Source organism: Giraffa tippelskirchi, chromosome 6 (assembly GCF_054371585.1).
Source record: "Giraffa tippelskirchi isolate mGirTip1 chromosome 6, T2T-mGirTip1v1.2.pri, whole genome shotgun sequence".
Classification (NCBI taxonomy): Eukaryota; Metazoa; Chordata; class Mammalia; order Artiodactyla; family Giraffidae; genus Giraffa; species Giraffa tippelskirchi.
The window spans coordinates 165,432,301-165,456,006 of NC_137280.1; the positions used below are offsets into that span (position 1 = coordinate 165,432,301).

At 38.8% G+C, this 23,706-nt stretch overlaps 1 protein-coding gene across 3 annotated transcripts in view; it reads left to right on the top strand.

The window, feature by feature from the left end:
- LOC145509620 (uncharacterized) overlaps nt 1-23,706 on the top strand; it is a 533,964-nt gene that overhangs the window by 75,199 nt on the left and 435,059 nt on the right. Inside the window, exon 2 of one of the 3 annotated variants that reach the window (XR_014056241.1) lies at nt 16,882-17,015. The exons of the other annotated variants lie outside the window; for them this stretch is intronic. The gene's annotated coding sequence lies outside the window, so the exon portion shown is untranslated. The remainder of the gene's footprint in view (nt 1-16,881; nt 17,016-23,706) is intronic. 3 annotated transcript variants of the gene reach the window in all.

The following is a 23,706-nucleotide window of genomic DNA, read 5'->3' on the forward strand; positions in this document are numbered from 1 at the left end:
ATTTTTATAATGTTGAATTTCAAGCCAGCTTTTTCACTCTCCTCTTTCACCCTCTTCAAGAGACTCTTTAGTAACTCTTCACTTTCTGTCATTAGAGTGGTATCATCTGCATATCTGAGGTTAAGCTCAAGACTTGTGGGGCAATTAGAGGTTTCCAAATCTCTCTTGCTTTCAGAACCTCTGAAATGTGTTTTTTTCTTTGGGCTGATTTACGCTAAAAACCTGTGAACTGGGACACAGAAAATAGGAACAGTAATGGAAAGATTGGGTCCCGAATAAGCATAAAATTATTCTCTATTTAAAAGTCTTGAAGGTATAATCCAAAATATGGGTCATGGAAATTTTTAAGGACATAGCAATGTTATGAGACAATCTTACAACCCTATTATGTATAACAGGCCAGTTAAATAATGAAAGGTAGGAAGAAAAAATGACTTAAGCAACATGATAAGGAGAAGAAATTTTTCTTCCAACTTTATCTTCAGAAACATGGATATTTAATAAAATCCCTTGGAAGTTACTTTCCTGGCTCCCCCTAATAAAACTGACCAATGAGAAAATGCAATATGTAACCCGATAATGAAATAGTTACAAAATAAACACAGACTTTCCTTTATTTCAGGGTAATTTCAGCCAAGAAATGAGATAGCTAACAAAACCCACAGAATTATTATCACCCACTGGAGGCAAAGTATATATTAAAGCCATAATCCCTAAAGTTAACACTAACTGAAAATATTGCAGAAAGATTGTCCAGTATTTGCCCCAAGTGACTTTTTAGCAGTCTATACCTCTAGAATACAATCAAATTTTTATCTTATTATTTTAAAGGAAAGGATTTCAATTTGCTGCTCATATCAGGACCAGCACTTAACAAGTTCAGCCATTTCTTTATTTACCCATGGTTAAAAAGTAACTGAAAAAACAATCCAAAGAAGGGGGGGGGCAGGTACGGAAAGGAAAGAAAAGCATACTTACATGATGCTTTTGAAAAGGCAAAAAGTTAAGACATTCCTGAACTTGAAAATGATTAAAACATTGTAATAATCTTTCATTTCCCGGTTGAAGCCAGGTGGGAAACAATATGGCAGTCCTATTTGGAATTCCTGGGGATTTGATAAGGCTTCAACAGGATGTCTTCGTTGGCTCGTCTCAACCACAGAGAAGACTGCTTTGTTTGGTCTAAAGAGACTTAGAATCTCAGGAGAAACATCTGCTGTTTTACAGCAGATGAAACTACTGAGGTGTGTCTCTTATAGCTAGAGGCAAGGTAATAGTCAGTTACTAGTACCTCTATTTCCATTGTACTACCTGATGAAACAGTTGAACTAGACTCTCTACTTCTAACATATTACTTGATTAAGAAAATATTAATGCTATTTCTCATGAAGTAAAGACCTCAAAGCAATTTTGATCTTGTTTTTGTATGAGTAAAAAAAAAAAAAGTGTAGATTTTTTTCCCTTCTGTTTCTAAAGCCACACAGTTAGGGTGTGCAGTACATGCTTTCTCAGAACTCGATGGTACAATGTTTTTGCCAGAATAAGTCCTTTGATTACAAATGGAGGTCAGGCCTTCTGGCATGAGATATTTTTGCTAATTTATTTAACACATTAACACATTTCGTTGCTCCTGAGTCTCATTTAGTAAAGCTTCTAATTGAGCCAATGAACCAGAGCTTGCTCATCTGAGTTTGAGCAGAGTCTGATGCTTTCCCATATTTCCCTCAACTAAGTTTAATATAACCCTTCTTTGCCCTTCAGCCCCTTTGGGTAGAAAGTTCAGTTGTTTGAGACAAACTGGTCTGTCCTCCCAGGCCACGTGGACATTCAGTAACTCATAATAATGAGGTACCCTATTTGACTGGGTCCATCTTGACATTTCCATTATGCCATTGCTTAAAATAGATGAAGATTTAAAGTGAGAAAAAAAAAAATCTACTAAAAAACTTTCACTGCTGATTCAACTCAACAATGGTTATTTTGTGGATTGTGATGTCAGTGTCCAATTATTATAGTCCAATTTTGCTGTCTTTTTTTTTTTTTTTTTTAGTGCAAGGAAAATTGTGTAGAGAGACAGGGACCAAATATCCTACAGATGTGTATCAGAAAGCAGAAGAGGTAGGAATCTACATTAAAGTTTGGTGTGTATTCACTAAATATTAGGAGTAGTAAGAAAATGGAGAAAGACACTTTACCATCATTTTTGGTTCGTCTAGTTTCTCAAGTTCTCAGCAGAACCAGGATGAAAGTCATTCTATAATAAACAAATGATTTCATGGTAATGAAGTTAAATTTTGCAAAAAAAGAGTCAAGAAACTTTCTGGAAATATTTGTGTTTCCCTGGCTGCTTGGTGTTCAGGTAAAAATGGAATGCTGAGGATAAACCCTAAGCTATCTAAAGAAATGTGATCATATTAGAAAATGTACTTTCTAGTTCCCATGTCAGTTAGTGTTCGAAATAACTTGACTTAGGGAAAATATACCTATTGCTAAAATTAGCCATGCTCTGTAACCAAACTTAAGATTTGCTAAACCAGTGAAAATATTCCTGAGATTGTTGTAATGCAGTCTGCTCACCACAAAGCCAGTCTTTTTAGTGCAGTATTTTTTCACAGCTTTGGGGAGAGTTCACTGGAGCACAGGTGCTTAGGTGTAAACATATGATGTGGAATCATGTTGGGAGGCCAACTGGTGTTTACACTTTTTTTCCAACATAAAAAAAACATGGATATTTGAAGTAGTTAGTGTGGGAAAGCTTTCCTGACATGATATTATTAAGCTGAGATCTAAAAGGCAAATAGTTTTTTTTTTTTTTTTTTAGCCGCATGATCCACCAACGTCTAAAGGCAAGAAAGAAAGCAGAGTGTAAGATACAGCTGAATGGCTCCCAGTTAATTAAATCTTGAACATCTTCTATGTGTGCAACGTGGGCTAAGCTCTGGGGGTGTGATAGTGTGCTAAAACACACTCAGACACGGTCCTTGTGTCAGTTCTTCTCTATGGAGGAGACAAACACCAAATTATGAAATGAATATAAAATCCTCCCTCGGTTAAATAGAACTAGATGCTAGGGGAACACAGCCAAAGGGGATCTGAACTAATTGGGGCTGCCAAGGAAGGCTTTTCCATGGAAGTTACAACTGAGCTAAGATCTAAGTGAGTCTGAGAAGGGGAGAGCACAGTGTTTCAGACACGGGAACAGCATGTACAAAAGTGTGATGGGCCGTCCTCACTAGAGGGACTTGTGCTCTTCTCACAAAGAATGTTGTAGAACTTGTGAGAGTCTGAAGAACTTGTTCAGCTCAAATTCTCAATACATCATGGAGTAGCCGAAAGAGTAAATTAATAAGTCAAGGCCTTAGCTGAGCTGAGGGGTGGGAGCCCTGATTTTGAGGTGCACTAAGGCAGTGGACTAAGAAAGAAGGAGAGGAAATATGGAAAGATGAGCTCAGTTATCCTGCTTAGATCTGGGAAAACGAGGCTCTGCTCTGGGCTTGGTGTGGCAGAAGACCCTCAAATCAAATATATATGATACTTAATAAGTTTTTAAGTGCCAGCAGGCCCTTCTGGCACTAAACATTCATGCTTGGACTGCCACTCATTAGTGATTGCATTCAAGTGCTGTGAAGTATTATTGGTTATGCTACCCTCAACATAAGCAAAGGAGAAAGCTTCAGCTGTCTAGAGAGAGTTTGAACAGCAGAAAACTTAAAAGAGAGAAAAGATAAATTAATTAACTTGTCAAATCCTTTTCATCACATGAATATAACGGGTACTTGCACTATGAAGTTTCATTTCCACTAGTGCTGAGCATCCATCCTTCCTTTTCTCCATATAAGAGCAATTCATGGTTATGGACTTACTTCATATTTGTTTAGTATTTGCAATTATTGCACATGATGGCTGAGGAATGTTTTACAGTATTAAACAATTCATACTACTCTTAAATTTGTATGCATCTGTGTCTAAACATAATATAAAGAATGATACTAGTTCTTAACATTGGCAACTAGATGGACATTGAATGTGAGAGATGCAAACAGTTTTATATTTGTAAAAATGTTTAATAAGATTAATTAAAATTTCAAATATGAAAATAAAAATTACAGGATTGTTTAATTTCATTTTATAATTTGATATTCACTATAGTTGTATTTTACCTTCTAAGTTTAATACTTGTATATATTTTAAAAGAAAAATAACTGTTAACACATAAAAAGTTTTCATTTTTTTGCATTTTAAATTTACTTTAAAAAATTTTTGTTTTTTAAAAATATTTATTTATTTTTGACTGTTCTGGGTCTTTGTTGCTGTGCGTGGGCTTTCTCTATTTGTGGCATGCAGTGATTACTCTCTGGTTGTGGTGTGAGGGCTTCTCATTGCAGTGGCCTCTCTTGCTACAGAACACATGCTCTTGGGTGCTTGGATTTCAGTAGGTCTGGCACGTGGGTTTGGTAGCTGTGGCTCTCAGCATCTAGAACATGAGCTCGTTAGTTGTGGCACATAGGCTCAGCTGCCACAAGATATGTGGGGTCTTCCTGGACTAGGGATAGACCCAGTGTCCTTGCATTGCAAGGCAGATTCTTAACCTGGACCACCAGGGAAGCCCTACATTTTTGATTAAAATAATCCAAATTTTATACCATTTAAATGTTAACATTTACTTTTAAATCTTTTAGATCATTGAGAATGAGGGCAAGTAAAGAATAATTATGATAGAAATAAAGCTGGGGAGGAAAAAGAAATAGAAAAATTCCAAAGAAGAATCCTGGGAAGTGAAAGTGTTAGTTGCTCAGTCGTGTCCGACTCTTTGTGACCCCCGCCTATAGCCCATTAGGCTCCTCTGTTCATGGAATTCTCCAGGCAAGAATACTGTAGTGGGTTGCCATTCTCTTCTCCAGGGATCTTCCTGACCCAGGAATTGAACCCTGGCTTCCTGCACTGCAGGCAGATTCTTTACCGTCTGAGACAACAGAGAAGCCCAAGGAGAGTCTACTTAATTTAAAATAAAAATATTGAAACAATGGAAGTGAGCAGACTTCTGTTGAGTATGACCCTGATAGAATTTGCAAATAAGAAATTACAAGTTCTTATTTAATGAGGATTTAACTACTAATCAAAACAATGCAAATTAACAAGAACATTATTCTCATCAAATCTACAACTTAAGTGGATCAGATTAAAAAAACCTTGCAAGTTTATATACTTTAATAAATGAAGATTTAGTGACTGATTAAAACAATGAGAATGAAAAAGAATCAACTTTATATCACTTTCATAACTCAGAAACAACAAATGAAACTCTGGCCTATCCTTTAGAAGATGGAGAAACAAATCGTCTTCAAAAACAAGAAGAAATCCAGTTTGACTGGATGTTCTTGGAAATGATGACACCATGTCCTTCTGACAGTTTGAATGTTGCTAGTAAAACGCATTTAGTTTCAAATTAATGATTATGATTTTCCATTGCATGAACATGGCAGAATTTTTGTATTTCATATTATTCTAAATTTCTTTCAAATAGAAGGTGATGTTAGAAACTGGCTTTTGTATTCTCTCCTTAGAAACTGTTTTGTTATCACTGTTAACATATTTCACAATCAATCTTTATGATAGATTTCAGCCAATGAACGTATTTGTAATAAGAAACACTTACATTCTCAATTAAAATGCCATGAAATGTCCTTTGCACACAAAAAATACAGATGTAATTACTAGAATTGAAAAAGGAGACAAGCAAATAGCATACTAATAATATTTCACAAATAAAAGTAAATGTCAACTGGTACATGGGCATAATCTTCTTTAAAGAATAATTGTGTGTCTAACATTCAGCCAAGTTTAGTGATGCCTTTCATGGCAGAACAGCAAAATATTTATAGAATACAAGTGTTTATGATTTGTAGAAGTGGTTTTGAAATTTGATGAAAGAATGACCAAAAACTTAAGATGAGTAAAAAATAATGAAACAAATGGTCATTCTCTAGTAAGGAGAAATAAAAATGAAATTATTAATTTAAGAGATATTAAAATGAGATAAAAAATCATCTCCCAAATTTTAAAAAGGAAAGAGTATTCAGTTCAACTTTGTTGTACCAGTATCCAAAGTCTAAGTGCCATGTGCTCAGTCACTAACTCATATCCAACTCTCTGTGACTCTATGGACTGTAGTCCGCCAGGTTCCTCTGTCACTGGGATTATCCTGGCAAGAATACTGGAGTGGGTTGCTATTTCCTCCTCCAGCGGATCTTTCCAACCCAGGGATCGAACCCATGTCTCCTGTGTCACCTGCATTTCAGGTGTATTCTTTACCTGCTGAGCCATTGGGAAGCCCCAGAATCCAAAGTATTGCTACATAAATAACATTTATTTGTTTATACATTGGTGACCAGGAGAATAAAGGAAGGAAGTTTAAATTAATGAATCTCTCATTGGTTTCTAAACTGTTGTAGAAAGTACAACTTTTTGACTGAGGGAAGAGTCAAAACAACAACTTCAATTTTAGACTCTAATTTAAAAGATTGTTGAGAGCAAAACTGTGTTACTGATAGTTACATGGTTGATAACAACAAAGGTGATTTTGGTGAAAAGTCCAGAAGGTCTCTTCATGCCATTTACACTACATGGTTTGAATTTTCTACGAACAGACATAGTCCCGATACCTCTGATATTGTTGGCATTCTTTGGAACAGTTTAAACATTATATATAGTATTTTCAAGGTCCGTCCAAAGGTGGAACATCTTGAGAAAAACATAGAATTTGACCTAATAAATACTCACAGGTAAATAATGGGAGTGCTGATCAAATGCTGCTAAAGCAGATTTAAACAAGATTCAAAATGTATTAGGACAGTCAAATAAAGTAACAGAAAATTTCTCAAATAGTAAATTGTGGCTTCTGGCAGAAAATGAAATTAATTTTGAGTATGTCTAGTCACATATTTATTTTCTCTTAATAATATTAGCAAAAGCTTAGGGAAAAAAAACTAAATTTGGCTACTTTGAAAAGGATTGAAAAACTCTTAGAATTTAAAGAAGTGGTTTTTATAAATAGAAAGAAACTACATGTGCAATAAGAAGCAAAAATGACAACCCAAAAAAGTTAGAAAATTTAAATGAAGAAATAAAAATGTTCATATGACTCCAAAGGAGAAAATTCACATACAAATAAACAAACACACAAACTCACTTCTATAAAGACTATTTTCTGACCCTTAGAAGCCAAAGAAAGATTTGAACAAATGAAGAGCACTGCAATTTTAAATTTTTTATAATATTCTGAAATTGAAAAATGTGAAAGCAGAAGAATTGAGAATTATTGTATGAATCTGAATATTGTCTTAAGAGATCCTGAAGAATCACATTGTGATAGCAATCAATGTGATGAAATTAAAATACTTTATAATATCTTTTGAGATGATAATTTATCACATGCAAACCCTTTATAGTGTTTGAGTCTGAAATGTGACATGAATGTTCACTTCTGAACTGAATGTTGCTTTGGAAATTTTATTGACAGTCCCATTTGCTACTATCTCAGCAGAGCTAAGTTTCTACAAAGGAAATTAATTAAAAACTATGCAGTAATTTCAATCCAAGAAAGGTCATCTATTTGGCATTTGCTGTCAGAATTCAAATTATGTGAAAAGGTTTTTTTGTGGCTATGCCACACAGCTAGCTGAATCTTAGTTCCTGGACCAGGGATTGACCCTGGTCCCTCGGCAATGAAAGTGTGAGGTCCTAACCACTGGACAGTCAGGGAATTCCCTGAAAATCTTGATTTAACAACATAATTAATAATTTTGCTGAGCCAAAGGCAAGAAAAATGTATTTTATAGAATAAATGTATACTTTATAAATTATAGATGTCTTTATTACTCATCCAAATATCATTCAGACAGGTGCAATTATTCCCTTTAGTAGTCTTTGTTATTTTGCTGATTTTCAGTCATATAAAACCCAAAGCTTTTGCACATATTTGAAAAAATTTTTGCTGTTATGAGACTGTCAAGGTAGGACGCTATGACATTTTAGCTAACAATTTTGTTAGCTTTATCTGTAACTTTTAAATATGGATCTCCATTTGTGTTCCTGCTCCAGTCTTACAGATGTTAGAGGCAGACCTGGGTAAGCTGCTTCTCTCATGTGCCTGAGGTTGACTTGATAGAGGGCAATGGACCCGCCTGTTAATGGTAACCTGGAGGCCCACGCTGGGTCAGCCTCATTTAGGTTAATGATTGGTAGGATGGCATTGTGGACAGATTGGATTTAGGTCATAAGGATATACAGCAAGCAGCAGTATTTGCAGTCCCTTGACAGATTTAGAGCAGGATGGAAAGATCTTGTGAATACCAGAGGCCTGGGGATGAGGGTATGGAGGAAGAGGTTACTTTTAAGTGGTCTGCTTCACCACCTCTTCTCCCCTTCATCTCCCACCCCCATTCTGGGACTTGCCATGTGAAAGACAAGTGCCCATGAGCTAGATAACATTACCCAGGTTTAGTTCTAAATGTTTACAGAAACCACTTTTGTACTTATCTAGCCTCTCTGAGTTCCCTCATTTAGAAATTGTGAGTTGGAGTATTAACCTATTATACCATATTGCTTTGATGGGTAGTAGGTAAAAATAATGAAAAACATACTTGGCAAAAAGAAAACCCAAATGAATGTGCTGTGGTAATATTGCTATTCTTATAAGACAGTGACAATGTGTCATGTCGTTATGAACTGTTAGCTATATTTCCCTTAGGTTTTCATTTCTTTCTTGGAAATATTTTTACATGGATGATTAAGAACTTATCAAAGATTTAAATGAACTTTCTTTAGACCTAATTATAGGCTTCTTTTCCCAGAACATGACAAAAAAAAAAAGGGAAAGAAAAAGAAAAAAACTCCACCTTGGACTGAGGAAAATTCAGTTCCATCTATTTTCCTCTCGCTGGGTCTTCTGGTGGTAATTAACAGAATTACTTTGTTTTCTAGTTGATAAACCAATGAGCAAACATGTGCGTCAGCTTTAGCCTGAAGACATAGTTTGTCATCAGAGGCCATATGTCAGTTTGGCACAGCACTGAGCTGGGTTTACAAAACCACTTCTCCTGCCCACTTGGTAGGTTATTTTATCTTTCAGTCATACTGGTTCAGACATCAAATGTAGATATTTACCCTCACTATTTAGTTGAAGTGACCTTGCGCTGCTGCTTTTGTTCTGTTCTCCATACCAGTCCTTGATAAAAAGCAAAACAAAAAGTTAACAGTGTTTGGAAAGTGTAACAAAAGTCTTTTAAAAATACTTCATTTATTTATTTATTTTCAGAAAAAAAAATCATACTGTTTTTTTTCTTATCTCAAGTGACTGTGGAATATATCAATGTAATAGAGGCAAATACCTACTGTGTTTTGTTCTTCAATCCATGTATTAGAAACCTATACTAGTTACATATTGTGGTATAACAAATTACTACAACAGTTAGAGGCATAAAACATAAGTTTGTTATTATCTTACAGTTTCTGTGAGTCAGGACTCTGGGAGCAGACTTGCTGGGGGGCTCTGACTCTGGGTGACTTATGAAGCTGCAGTTAAGAGATCATCTGGGACTGCAGTCATCTGAAGACTTGACTGGTGCTCAAGAAACTGCTTCCAAGATGGTGCATCCCCAGGCCTGTTGGCACTCCCTCCCTGTGTGGGCCTCTCCATGAGACTGCTCAAGTCTCCTCACCTCATGGGAGCTGCATTCTCCCTAACCTACCTTGGAAGTTACATATCAGTGTGTCTTCTGTATTTTATTGTTTATACAGACCAATCCTGATATAATTTTGGAGGAGGAATATCAGAGCATGAATACCAAGAGGCAAGGTCACTGGGGTCAGCTTGGAGACTAGTGACCACAAAGAGAATTGTGTTCTGGCGTCAGCAACTAGAGTTGAAGACAAAATACATCCAGGAGAGGTTGTGTCATTTGAGTTTTTCTTGAACATTCCCTAATCTTTGAGCTATGTATTGGTTACCATTTGAGGCAATGCTAAAAAAATTTGGGACATAGGAGCCAGAAATGTCAGTTCAAATTCTAGTTTTTGACTCAATCTTTGGAAGAGTTTTGATCTAAAATCGATTCTCTTAGTTTTTCTTTAAAATGGAGGAAATAATCTACATTTGTCTATTCTTAGTAGACTGTAGGCAAGATAAAGCCTTAAAATATAGCACCACACATACAAGAGCTAAACAAATTCCACTTTCTTTTCTCCTTCCCCCCAAGGTACTCTAAAGCAAAATTTCCCACCCATTGTACTATGAAATGCCACTTTTCATCTTGCCATTCTTCTAAAACCCCTGGAACTGTTGCTTCTGGCTGACCGTGGCCTCCTCCAGTGTGCCAAACAAGTATTAATTTTTAAAATATTTATCATCATGAAAAACTTTGGAATGCTCTTCTCTAAAAGATTCCTTTAAAATAGCCGTTAGAAAAAACACCTAAGAAGATATTCAGAATCTAATTTTAATGACTAGTCCCTTAGAGAGTTGTTTCAACATAGGCATGAGAATGTATTTAGCATCTTAAAACATTCTTCCCTAAAAGCAAAGATTCAAATCTAGACAAGAATATCCAAGGGGTGGAGGTGGGAATCCAAAGTTTTTGCAAGATTCCTAAAATTCTTGAGTCTAGGAAATTGCTTCTGTTTAGTTGCTAAGTCATATCTGACTCTTTTGTGACCCCTTGGAGTGTAGGCCATCAGACTTCTCTGTCTATTGGGTTTCCCAGACAAGAATACTGGAATGGGTTGCCATCTAGAAAACACAACATCTGGTAAATTCACCTCTGGAAAGTGTAATGTGGAGAGTTGGCATAGAGGGGTTGAGCACTTAAAGAGAAGAACTGTTGAAATTTTCTTACTTAGGAATTCTAGCATGGTCACTGATTTAGTGTTTCCATATCTGTGTGTGTGTGTGTGTGTGTGTGTGTGTGTAAACGGGGGGAGTGGGGCAGCTAACAATCTGTGGATGTTGTATTTGCAATTTGTTAATTGCAACTCATGTGTAGGATGATGACTTCTGATGTTTAAGACATCTTACTATGTAATGACCTCCCCATCCCTGCTTAGCTACTCTGATGTGATAAATTGGGCAAAATAAGTCTCCTCTCCCACTCTGCCTTTGAGTGTATTACTCTCACTGTAACTCAAATGGGCTTCTCAGGTGGCACTAGTGGTAAAGAACCTGCCTGCTAATGCAGGAGAATAACAGATATGGGTTTGATCCCTGGGACTGGAAGATCCCCTGGAGGATGATATGGCAACCCACTCTAGTATCCTTGTCTGTAGCATCCCATGGACAGAGCAGCCTGGGGGGCCACAGTCCATAAGGTCACAAAAGAGTTGGACACAACTGAAGCGACTTAGCAAGTACACTTAACTCATACCTACCATGGCTGGGAATGAAATGTAGTGAATGAAATTGCCTCGTTTAGCATGACAGATAAAAAGATCTCTAAGTCTAAATTCAGTGAAAAAAGCAAGATAAAAAGCAACATGTATAAAAGTCGGTTTGTTGTTCAGTTGCCAAGTCATGTCTGACTCTTTGTGACCTCATGGACTGCAGCATGCCAGGCCTCCCTGTCCCTCACCATCTCCTGGAGGTTTCCCAAGTTCATGTCCATTGAATTGGTGATGTTATCCAATTATCTCATCCTCTGTCGCCCCCTTCTCCTCCCGCCTTCAGTCTTTCCCAGCATCAGGGTCTTTTCCAAGTAGTTGGCTCTTTGCATCAGGTGGCCGAAGTATTGGAGCTTCAGCTTCAGCATCAGTCCTTCTAGTGAATATTCAGGACTGATTTTCTTTAGGATTGATTGGTTTGATCTCCTTGCTGTCCAAGGGATTCTCAAGAGTGTTCTCCAGCACCATAGTTTGAAAGCATCAATTCTTTGGTGCCCAGCTTTCTTTATGGTCAAACTCTCACATCCATACATGACTACTGGAAAGACTGTAGCCTTGACTAGATGGACCTTTGTTGGCAAAATGATGTCTTTGCTTTTTAATACACTGCCTAGGGAACCTTCTTTCTCTAGACTCTAGTGGCCCTTCTTGATGACTATTTAAAAAGAAGTATCTTTTTATTGTTTTGGCAACTTTAATTAATGTGTGTTGTTGTTCCTATTGTTTTGTCACTAAGTTGTGTCTGACTCTTTTGTGACCCCATGGACTGTAGCCCGCCAGGCTCCTCTGTCCATGGAATTCTCCAGGCAAGAATACTGGAGTGGGTTGCCATTTTCTTCTCCAGAGCATCTTCCCAACCCAGGAATCGAATCTGCGTCTCCTTCATTGGCAGGCGGATTCTTTACCACTGAGCCACCAGGGAAGCTTGCAGATTAGCAATGTATATTTATATACACAGTTAATATTTAAGACCCAAAATATTCTGACCTTAACTATTTGAAATAAACTCTTCTTAGCCTTGTTTATTCTATTAATTTGTTAGAAAAATACTTTGCTCATTATCTCAAGGTAAAGTTAAACCCAAGCCAAGTCAAATTATTTCAAATTTAGATAGAATGAGTACATAGTAATGAAACTTAAGTATATTTGTAAATAAAACGAGAGCAAACTGTTCTCAACAAGAGATAGGAAATAGGAGTAAAGAGAGGAGGGGAACCAGAAATAAAATAGAAATCCAAATTATCTTCTCTTGAAGGAAAATAAAAATAGATGTCACGGCTTTCTTGAATCTGGTAATCTACTCTGGACATTTATCTCTTCTGGAAGTGTATTTTGGCTTCTTTCCTCACTGTGTCCTCATCTCCCTCAGCCCCACCCCCTGTAACTCCCAGAGATGTATAGTTCAAATAGAAACGCAACAGTTTCTACCCCCTGGTAGAATGGAGACTTGGGTTCCCCACATCTCCGTAACAGTGCCAATACAAGTTTAGATTGTCTCAAATGTAGAAATATGTTTCCCACCATGACACTAGGAAACATTTCAGGTTTCTGAATTCTTAAAGATTCTGCCGCCTGAAAATTCTACTCCAAAGTCGACTTTGCTGTGACTCACTGTTAGGCAGGCAACAGAGTTATTCAAGAAAAATACTGCTGGTTTTGAACTGAGACTATTATTTTGAGAAAGCTCATTGTCTCTATGGAGCAGTGTTTCTGATCAAAATGTTACCTCAAGAGCCCCAGATGTTAAATAACTTTATTGGAGAAGAAAAAGATTCATTAACAGTTTTGTCACATATGTCTAGATAAATGATTTCTTCTGGGTGATAAAACAAGAAAATCATTACCATATGCTGTTTACTAAAACTTGTTCTAATTTGAGAGTTAATACTGCAGCTGGTAGATTTTTGCATCTGTTTCAGTTATCTTTCACTGCATCACACCCCCAGCCCCCAAATTGAGTGACTTAAAATAGCAGTTCATTGTTATCATAGATGGTTCTGTAGATTGCCTGGACTCTGCTGAACTTGGAATTCTTGCTTCGAGCCTCTCATATAGTTGCATTCAGATGGTGGCAGAGCTAGAGTAATCTGAAGCCTTGAGTGGGTTAGACATCCAAGACGGCTTCTTGATTCACATATTTGGCTCCTTGGCTAGAATGGCTGGAAGAGCTAGAAGGTGGTATCTCTCTTTCTGTTAACACATGACCTCTTTATATGGCTAGTTTGGGATTCCTCACAGTATTACAGTCTCATTGCAGTTAGAATTTTTACATGGTGGCTGTTTCTCCTAGAGTAAAGATTCAAGAGACTCTTGCAGAAGCTACAAAGCTTTTGTTGATGTAGCTACATGTCACTACAAAGCTACATCATTTGTTTTATTCAATTAGTAGGAAACTAGGGGCTTCCCCAGTGGTGCAATGGTAAAGAATCCGACTGCCGATGCAGGAGATGTGGATTAGATCCCTGGGTTGGAATGATCCCCTGGTGGAGGAAATGGCAACCCACTCCAGTATTCTTGCCTAGAAATTTCCATGGACAGAGGAGCCTGGTGGACTATAGTCCATGGGGTTGCGAAGAGTCAAATGCAACTGAGCGACTGAGCATGCAAGTCATACATAGGTGCCAACCGATAGAACTCCCAACAGCCAAAGCAAAAATGATTTGAGCAATAAAACAAATAACGTAATATTGGATTATCACCAAAGTATAAGATAGGGATCCAGTGGATCCATACTGATAGAAATAAATGATTAAATTAATAAATGTGAGAGAAGAGACAAATCTCCCTTGAAGAAGAACTCCAGATAATGTATGTGTGGAGATATTTCACTGCAAGAAGGGAAAGCATGAATCTCTAATTTGTTCATTTTGACTTCCTTCCAAATAGCACGGGATAGAACAGGGCAAAGAAAGAGTATCTCAGCCGTTATGATCAAGGTCAGTATCAACAGTGATAAGTCATGTTAACAATATTTATCCTTGATATGTTGTGATAAAAATGGCACTCCTGTGCTCTTCCTTCCAAAACTCATGAAAATGAAAGTGTTAGTAGTCAGTCACATCCAACTCTGTGCGACCCCATGAACTGTAGCCCACCAGGCTCCTCTGTCCATGGGTTTCTCCAGGCAATAATACAGGAGTGGGTTGCTGTTCCTTTCTCCAGGGGATCTTCTTGATCCAGGAATCGAACCTGCGTCTTTTACATTTGCTGCATTGGCAGGCGGGTTCTTTACCACTGCTGCTGCTACTGCTAAGTCACTTCACTCGTGTCCGATTCTGTGCGACCCCATAGACGGCAGCCCACCAGGCTCCCTTGTCCCTGGGATTCTCCAGGCAAGAACACTGGAGTGGGTTGCCATTTCCTTCTCCAATGCATGAAAGTGAAAAGTGAAAGCAAAAACGCTCAGTCGTGTCCGACTCTTAGCGACCCCATGGACTGCAGCCTACCAGGCTCCTGCATCCATGGGATTTTCCAGGCAAGAGTACTGGAGTGGGTTGCCATTGCCTTCTCCTCTTTACCACTAGAGTCACCAAAAACCCATAACCCCGGTCTAATTATGAGAAAAACATCAGATAAGTTCTAATAGAAGGAAATCCCACAAAATACTTGATCTATATTCCTCAAAACTGTTAAGGTCATCAAAAGCAAATTTTGAAAAACTGTTACAACCAAGATGAACCAAAGGAGACAATGACAAGTAAATGTAATGTGGTATTCTGGGTTAGACCCTGGAGCAGAAAAAGATGTTAGGTGGAAACTAAGGAACTCTGGATAAATTAGTATGGACTTTAGTTAACAATAATGCGTTAATAAATTTTCATTAATTATAACAAATATACCAGGCAAATATAAGATGTTATTATTAATAGGAGAAATTCAGCGAGGGGGAATATGAGAACTGTGTGTACTATGGCCTCATTTTTCCTATAGATCTAAAACTTTCTTAAAAATTGTTGTTGTTATTCAGTCACTAAGTCATGTCCAAGTTTTTGTAACTGCATGGACTGCAGCACACCAGGCCCCTCTGTCCTCCACTATCTCCCAGAGTTTGCTCAAATTCGTGTCCATTGAGTCGGTGATGCCATCCAACCATCTCATCCTCTTTTGCCCCTTTCTCCTCCTTCCCTTAATCTTTCTCAGCATCAGGATCTTTTCCATTGAGTCAGCTCTTCGCATCAGATGGCCAAAGTATTGAAGCTTCAGTTTCAGCATCAGCCCTTCTAGTGAATATTCAGAGTTGATTTCCTTCAGGATTGACTGGTTTGATCTCCATGCTGTCTAAGGGACTCTCAAGAGTCTTCTCCAGCCCCACAGTTTGAAATCATCAGTTCTTTGGTTCTCGGTCTTCTTTATGGTCTAACTCTCACATCTGTACATGACTACTGGAAAAACCATAGCTTTGACTATTCAGACCTTTGTCGGCAAAGTGATGTCAGTGCTTTTTAATATGCTATCTAGGTTTGTCAGAGCTTTTCTTCCAAGGAGCAAATGTCTTTTAATTTCATGACTGGAGTCACCACCTGCAATGATTTTGGAGCCCAAGAAAATAAAATATGTTACTGCTTCTACTCTTTCCCTTTTTATTGCCATGAAGTGATGGGACTGGATGCTATGAACTAAGTTTTTTGAATGTTGAGTTTTAAGCCGGCTTTTCTACTTTCCTCTTTCACCCTCATCAAGAAGCTATTTAGTCCCTCTTCATTTTCTGCCATTAGAGTGGTATCATCTGCCTGTCTAAGGTTGTTGATATTTTTCATGTCAATCCACTCCAGTTTGTGATTCATCCAGCCCAGCATTTCACATGATGTGCTCTGCATATAAGTTAAATAAGCAGGGTGACAATATACAAAGGTCTGTTTTTAAAAAAGCTAGCCAGAGGCCCCAAATTTGACGGCAGGGGACTACAAAAGGTGTGAAAAACAGGAGGTGTGGTTCATTGGCACTAGCATTCGTTTCACTGATTTTCTTCTGAGGACCCACCTCCCTACATCTAATTTCAGTTCATGTGGCTGAGGCCTCACTCTGGTCCTAAAGGTCGAGCCAGCAACTGTGGCCTAAGGCAACCAGTGAGTTTTATCTTCCTCACCAGAATCTCCTTGCTCTGCTGTGCTGTGCTTCATCGCTCAGTTGTATCTGACTCTTTGCGACCCCATGGACTGTAGCCCACCAGACTTCTCTGTCCATGGGACTCTCCTGGCAACAATACTGGAGTGGGTTTCCAGTTCCTTCTCCAAGGAATATTCCCAACCCAGGGATCGAGCCTGGGTCTTCCACATTGCAGGCAGATTCTTTACTGACTGAGTCACCAGAGAAGCCCAGTGTTCTATGAATCCACTTTAATATAAAATAACTTTTAAAGAACAAGCCAATGCTAATGTTTTAATTGTTGCAATAGGACTGTTTTGCTTGCAAGTAAGAAAATCTAATTAAAATAGTTTTCTCATCCAACAGGTCTGGAGGTAGGGTGGCTCTTGGCTTAGTGCTATAGTGATTGACTCAGCTTTTTCATCTTTCATCCAGTTCCCTCCATGGTCAGGAGATTGCTGCAGCAGTTGCAGCTAACACAGTCTCACACAAGTGTCCAGGTAAGAAAAGAGGACATCTTCCTTGTGTTTCTTGGAAGACTTTAGTAAGAAAGCTTGTCAGAAGAAGCACCTTTCCACTGTTCCAGCCTGCACAGACTTCTCTTCAAGTCTCATGGGCCAGAACAGGGTCACAAGGGAAATAAAAGTACCGGATTTGTTTGCGTGACCTAAGAGTCACCTCTGGGGACTGGGATTGGAGCGCTTGTCCATGTAGATGAGCACAGTTAGTTGTCAGGATGGAAGAAGAGCGAATGGGTACTGAGCAAGCAAACAAAAACCTGCTACACTTACAAGCACCATTTCAAATAATCAGAAAAAATGATTCAATTGATGAAGACATAATGCTAAAATATTATGCAGTAGTTAGAGGGAATAAGTGAATAGCAACACATGGAGGTCTTAAAAGCATACTATTCTTGAAAACAGTGGGAAAGAGAACACAGTCTATTGAATAATACAGTTATTTATGTTGCTTAAAAATACAGGAACACTGGAGCTTTGACCTGCTGCTATAGGAGTGTAAGCTGGTACAACCATTTGGGAAAACTTTTGGACAGAATCTATTAAAGCTAAACAAAAGCATGCCTTACTTCCCAATAAATTCTTCTTCTAGGTATATATACATGCATGCCTATGTGCTCCAGACATGTCCGAGAATTTTTATAGCAACACCATTCATAATAGTCCCAAACTAGAAACCAGTCACCCAAGTGTCCATCAGCTACAAGAATGGGTAAATGAATGACAGTTTAGTTCCATGCTGGAAGACTAACTGAATACAGTGTTCACTGGAATACTGTACAGTCATGAGAATGAATAAATGACTGCTCCATGCTGCAACCATGAAGGAAGTCTGTTACAATAGGGTACTAACTATATGATTCTATTTACTTAGATTTTAAAATAGACAAAATTAACCTATAATGATAAGAGTCAAGATAGTGGTTACCTTTGGGGGAAGGTCAGAGTTATTGGGGTGGACTTCTGGTGGACTGCTCATATTTCATTTCTTAATAGGGGTGGTAGTTTCATGGATTTTATTGTGAAAATTCACTGAACTGTATATTTATGATGCTAATTTTCTATTAATATATGCATGTTATACTTAAAATTTTTTCTTTAGAAAACTACATGCATGCAAAATAGCATTTATTTAATGAGTAAATGGGGATACAAAGAAAATTCAGTCCTGCCTTCATGAAGTGTAATTCTAATAATAAAAATAAACGTAATAATAGCAGCAGCAAGTAATACTTAAATAGTGTAGATTGTGTTCCAGGTCAGATTGTAAGCATATGAAATAGATACTATTATCATCCCCATTTTAGAGCTTAGGAAATTGAGACACAGGGCTGCCTACTGAAGATCACACTGTAAGTGGTAGAGTGAGAATGCAAGCCTTGAAACCCTGTCTCTATAGTCTAGCTTTTAACCAGGGTGCCCTTCTGCAACTCATGCTAGTGAAGGAGAAAGCCAAAAACAAAGATAGGTACAAAAATATCTCAGCTCAGTTCAGTCGCTCAGTCATGTCCGACTCTTGGCGACCCCAGGCCTCCCTATCCATCACCAACTCCCGGAGTTTACCCAAACTCATATCCATTGAGTCGGTGATGCCATCCAGCCATCTCATCCTCTGTCCTCCCCTTCTTCTCCTGCCCCCAATCCTTCCCAGCATTAAATGAGGTCTTTTCAAATGAGTCAGCTCTTCTTGGGTAGCAATAACTGCAACTGAGTGAAAGCAAAACATAGAGGCGGAAGGTGATAAGAAGGAATTGCTATTTAAAATAGGAGGACTAGGGAAATTTTTCTCCCTCATGCTTGTCAAAAACAAAGCGATGTTTGGACGAAGACAAAGAAATGAGTGAGCCAAATGGACATGTGAGCAACGAGAGTGTCAGGCAGAAAAAAACAGCAAGAACAGATGCCCTGAGGCGTGCATAGTAAGTTCAAAAGCTGACTAGGAGGCCAGAGTGGCTAAAGCAGAATGAAATAGGGGAGAGGAAGAGATAAAGTCAGAGCCAGCAGACACCAGATCATGGGTTCCTTTTGGGCCAATGTTTGTATTTATAAGGAGACATATAGCCAGTCTTGCCTCTTGTACTCTTGCCTAGAGAATCCCATGGATGGAGGAGCCTGGTGGGCTACAGTCCATGGGGTCGCAAAGAGTTGGACACGACTGAGCGACTTCACTTCACTTATAGCCAATCATTTACATAGTAAACATATTAGAGTGAGCGTGTACCTTTGGGACAGGAGTGGCTGAAGGAATCTTGACCGAAAGAAATAGATAGAAGGGAGGGACATAGCACCAATCTATTAGACCAGAGTCTCATGAGTATTATTAACCCTATTCTCCACCTGAGTTGTGGGGCAGAGATGTAGCTTGTTGCAGCTTTTAACCAGAAAGAACTCTATATTCCATCTCCACATCACTATAAATTATCCAAAAATTAAAATGCTGGTACCAAACCTCTACTTCAGAGAAGAGAGATATACCCTCAGTGTGTTAAGACTTTGCCATTTCTGATGATTCATTCCCATACAGGCGGCAGTATTTATAATGGCCTTTGGCCTGCAATGTGCAAAATACCTCTTTTTCCTTTTGACAAAGCATCTTACAAAAGAGTAATAAGACATAGTTTCTACAAACATATTAACATTAATCTTTTAAAACTATATGATTTAATGGCTTAATTTTTTCCTGGAAATGTCAGGTATATCGATAAACTACATGAATTGATGCCTAAAACATTGTGATTTCTTCAAAACAAACATCCTGCATGCACGCCAGTAAACCCCAAGAAGGATCAAGCTTCATTATTTGTATTTAAACTTAAATAGGTTATTTTTTGTCCAGGAAAAAAGTGTACACTTTTACTGGTAATATGAAAGATCTTGCTTTAGGTTAGAGAGATTTTTAATCAGGCAAATTATTGCAAATTCTGCCTCCCTCTTTATTTTGGGGATCTCAAAACCCAGAAGAGTATCTTTTAAAAAAGCACAACTAAAATAAATAAATTTATTAAATAAATAAATAAATAAATAATAAAAAAATAAAAAAGGACAATTGTCCTGTAACTATTCAGATGAAATAATATTTAAAAACATTGCATCCTGGGAGTTCAGAAGTTGAAGTTTTGACTTTTTCAAGGACTTCCAAAGAAAAAAGAGTAGAAAGAGACCCATCTTCTGTGATTTGACTCTCAAATGAGCTTCTAGACTTCTTAGCTATATTAAAATCTATTTGTAATAGGGGTGGGGACTCTGCATGTTAATTTATAATATGTTTATTAATCTGTTCACTATTTATTGAATGTCTCCTGAATATCAAACACTATGCTAAGTACCTGGGGTATACTGATGAGGGAAAACAGACACAGGGCTGCCTTCATAGTGCTAAAGGCTAGTAGGACAGCAGACATTAGTTACACAAGCACATATAAAACTGCAAGTGTGACACACACTGTGGAGAGGAAGCTCATGATGCGATAAAAGCCTATACAGAGGACTCTGGACTAGTCAAGTTGGTTAGGGAAGGCTGCTCTGGAGACATGGTGGGTTCATTCTGGTCTGAAGGGAGTGGGTAGGAATTTTAACCTGGAGACGGAGGAAAGGAAGAGAGTGAAAAATAGAGGGAAAACCCTAGTGATTAGAGGGAATAGAACTCAAAGTCAGTCTGGAATTCTTAATTAGAGAAAGGGAGAGTATAGATGAAGGTTATACTCATTCATTCATTTAATTAAAATGTATTGAGTAACAACTGTGTGCCAAATCTTGTTCTACAGGTTGGAAATATTAAAGAGCTTTTAGTTTGTCATATAAGGAAAGACAAGACATTAAAAAGTTGTAATCATGCAGGGATGGAGGTGGAGTGGTAATGTGATCATATTTGTGTTTTGCAAAGTTAACTAGCTCCAAAATGGAGAATGCATGAGAAGAGGCCAGAGAGTAGTCTAAGAGGTTCTCCCAGAACTCCAGGATAGCTTGAATGAGGAAAATGATGCTGGAGATGGCCGGCATCATTGGGTGTGGACAGTTTCAAAACATAGTTTAGGAAGCAAGATAGCACATTGTGATAGACTGAGGCGGGCAGGGAGGAAAATGTCAAGGATATGTCTGTGGGTTCTACTTGTATAGCTAGATGGGTTGCATAAGATAGTGGCAGTAAAAATAATCAGCATTACTAACCTCTTTGATCTGAGTTTTGGGATGGTGAGGGGCTGTGGGTGAAAATTACTGAGGTGCAGTCTTTAGTCAAAGTGGAGTCCTTTCTCCAACTCACCATCAGTTACCAACAGCAATTGCCTCAAATTTCCAGTTTCTTTTTTTCTGGACAGAGTATACATGTTCTAAGTATGTTAGGACTTCACTAGTGACCCATGTGAACAGTGGAATCTCTCATGAGCTGTGCTGCTTTGGCCATGCAGTGTTGCCAAGTGTCCTTTTCTCTTTAGACACAGCATCTTCTGAAAAGAGCAGTGAGACATGATTTCCCAAAAGCAAAGAAAGTATCCAATGGAGAGGTAAAGAAATGAGTGGAGAAGAACACACCCCAGATTCTCAGTTGGGAGCCAGGTCAGCTCAAAGCCCAGAGCATGGAGATACAATCTGTGCAGAGGGAGCCTAGGGCGGGACGTGTGGCAGGATATGAGCCAGAAGTGCAGGCCGAGGTGGCATCCTAGAAGACCCTATGCACTTTACTGAGGTTTGACTTTACCCAAAGGGCAGGGGGGAGACTTCGAAAAGGTTAAGAAAATGTCAGGAGTGAGATTAGATTTGCATTTTAGAAAGATGACTCTATAATAATTTAAGCTGTCCTTATTTTCTGAACTTTTTTTCTGATTAGGTGTTATTTTCACAATAAAAATGATTTTTTAAAAAGGAGAGCTGATTTTTGTCTGCTATATAGACTGGATTAGACTCGGAATGTGAGACAAGATAGAAGGAAGCCTATTAGAAAGCTATCACAACAGGAGGTTGCTAAAGAGGAGCAGAGGCTGTGAACTCTGGAGCCAGGAAGACTTGCATTTGGTAGACCCTGCCTCTGCCACTTCTCAGCTGTGTGAGCTTGGGCGGCTGGTTTTCTTCTCTGGGTCTCAGTTTTTTTCATCTGTAAAAATATTGGTAACAGTACATCTGTACCTTATTTTCCATTTTGCGAATTATGTATATTAACTTCTCAGTATCTAGTATTCTCTGTAAACATAGTTCTTATTTTAATGATGAAAAGTCTGAATTAAGGCAGAAGCAATGGAAATGGAGAAGGGGAGGAGAGATGACAATGGTGTTAGGGAGGTTGATTGTATAAGCTTCAGGGACTGATTGAATGAATGATGGGGAACTGCCATCATACTTCCAGGGATCCCACTTGGGTAGAATTAGGCAAATGGTGATTCCAGTCTCTTCGAAAGAGAAATCAGGAGGGCCAGGTTATTGGTTTTGGTGGGGGTAGGTTGGGAATGAGGGGGATTATGAGCTGTGTGAGCCTTGGTACACTTGAGATGCCCTGAAGACAGGTGGCTGTGTGGGTCTATTCCTCTATAAGGAGGTGAGGCTTCAGAATGGATATTAGGGAGGTGGAACTTTCTAAGGAAAATATGCTCAGAGTGATGAGCAGAAGGCCAAGGTTAGGGTCATAGGGAGCATGAGCATTTTAAGAGGACAGCAGCAGGACAGGAGATAGAAAATAGGGGGATGAGAAAAGGCAAAATATCAGAGATATGAAGAGGAGGAACAAGAATTATAAGTCAAGAGAGAAGAAAATTTCAGGAGGAAGAGAGTGGTTAATACTGCCAACTGCCACAAATAGGTCAGCTAAGGTTTTTATGAAAAGGAAAAAAAAAAAAGCATTTGATTTAGCAACTTGGGGGTGGAGTGTGAGGGTGGTGTTCCAGTTTTGCCAGAGCCCCTTGAGTAGAGTGTTAGGGTTGAAATCCAGATTGCAGTCTGTGGAAGAGTAGATAGCAGGTAAGAACTGGATATGGGCTAGAATTGTCCTCTGTTCTTTTTGTGAGGGGAAAGGGAAAAATAGGGATGGTAGAGTTTTGTTTGCTGGTTTTAAGAATGAACACTGGGGTGTGTGGGGCAGTAGCCCAACTAGGGAGAGAAAGAATAAGGGTGATTCTGCACTGTGTGGGAGGGGTGGACTTTGCCGGCACAGGTGAAGGAATTAGCCAGAAACCAGAAAAGGGAGATCACTTCCTCTGGAATGAGAGGGAGAGAGCTGGCACGGCAGGATACAGATAAAAATAGACAAAAGCGTGGGCTGGAGAGGTGTGAGATGTTGAGAAAGTTCATGCTGATGATCTCAATAGTCTTTGTGAAGAGAATGGCATTGGCCACAGGGCAAAAAAGGGTAGGATCTTGGTTCTATTGAGCTGTTTGTGGGCCCATGAGCAGTTGGTTGCTCAGCGGTAAAGAATTTGCCTGCAATAGAGGAGATGCAGGAGATGTAGGTTCAATCCCTGGGTTGGAAATATCCCTTGGAATAGGAAATGGCAACCCAGTCCAGTATTTTTGCCAGGAGAATCCCATGGACCGAGGAGCCTGGCGGGCAACAGTTCCTTGGGGTCTCAAATAGTCAGATGGGACTGAGCAGCTGAGCATGAACACTGCTGCTGTCCGGCTCTGGCTCTGTAGGGCTCCAGAAGGCACCGTTGAGTAGCACTGCAGTTCCTGCGGTGGGGTGTCC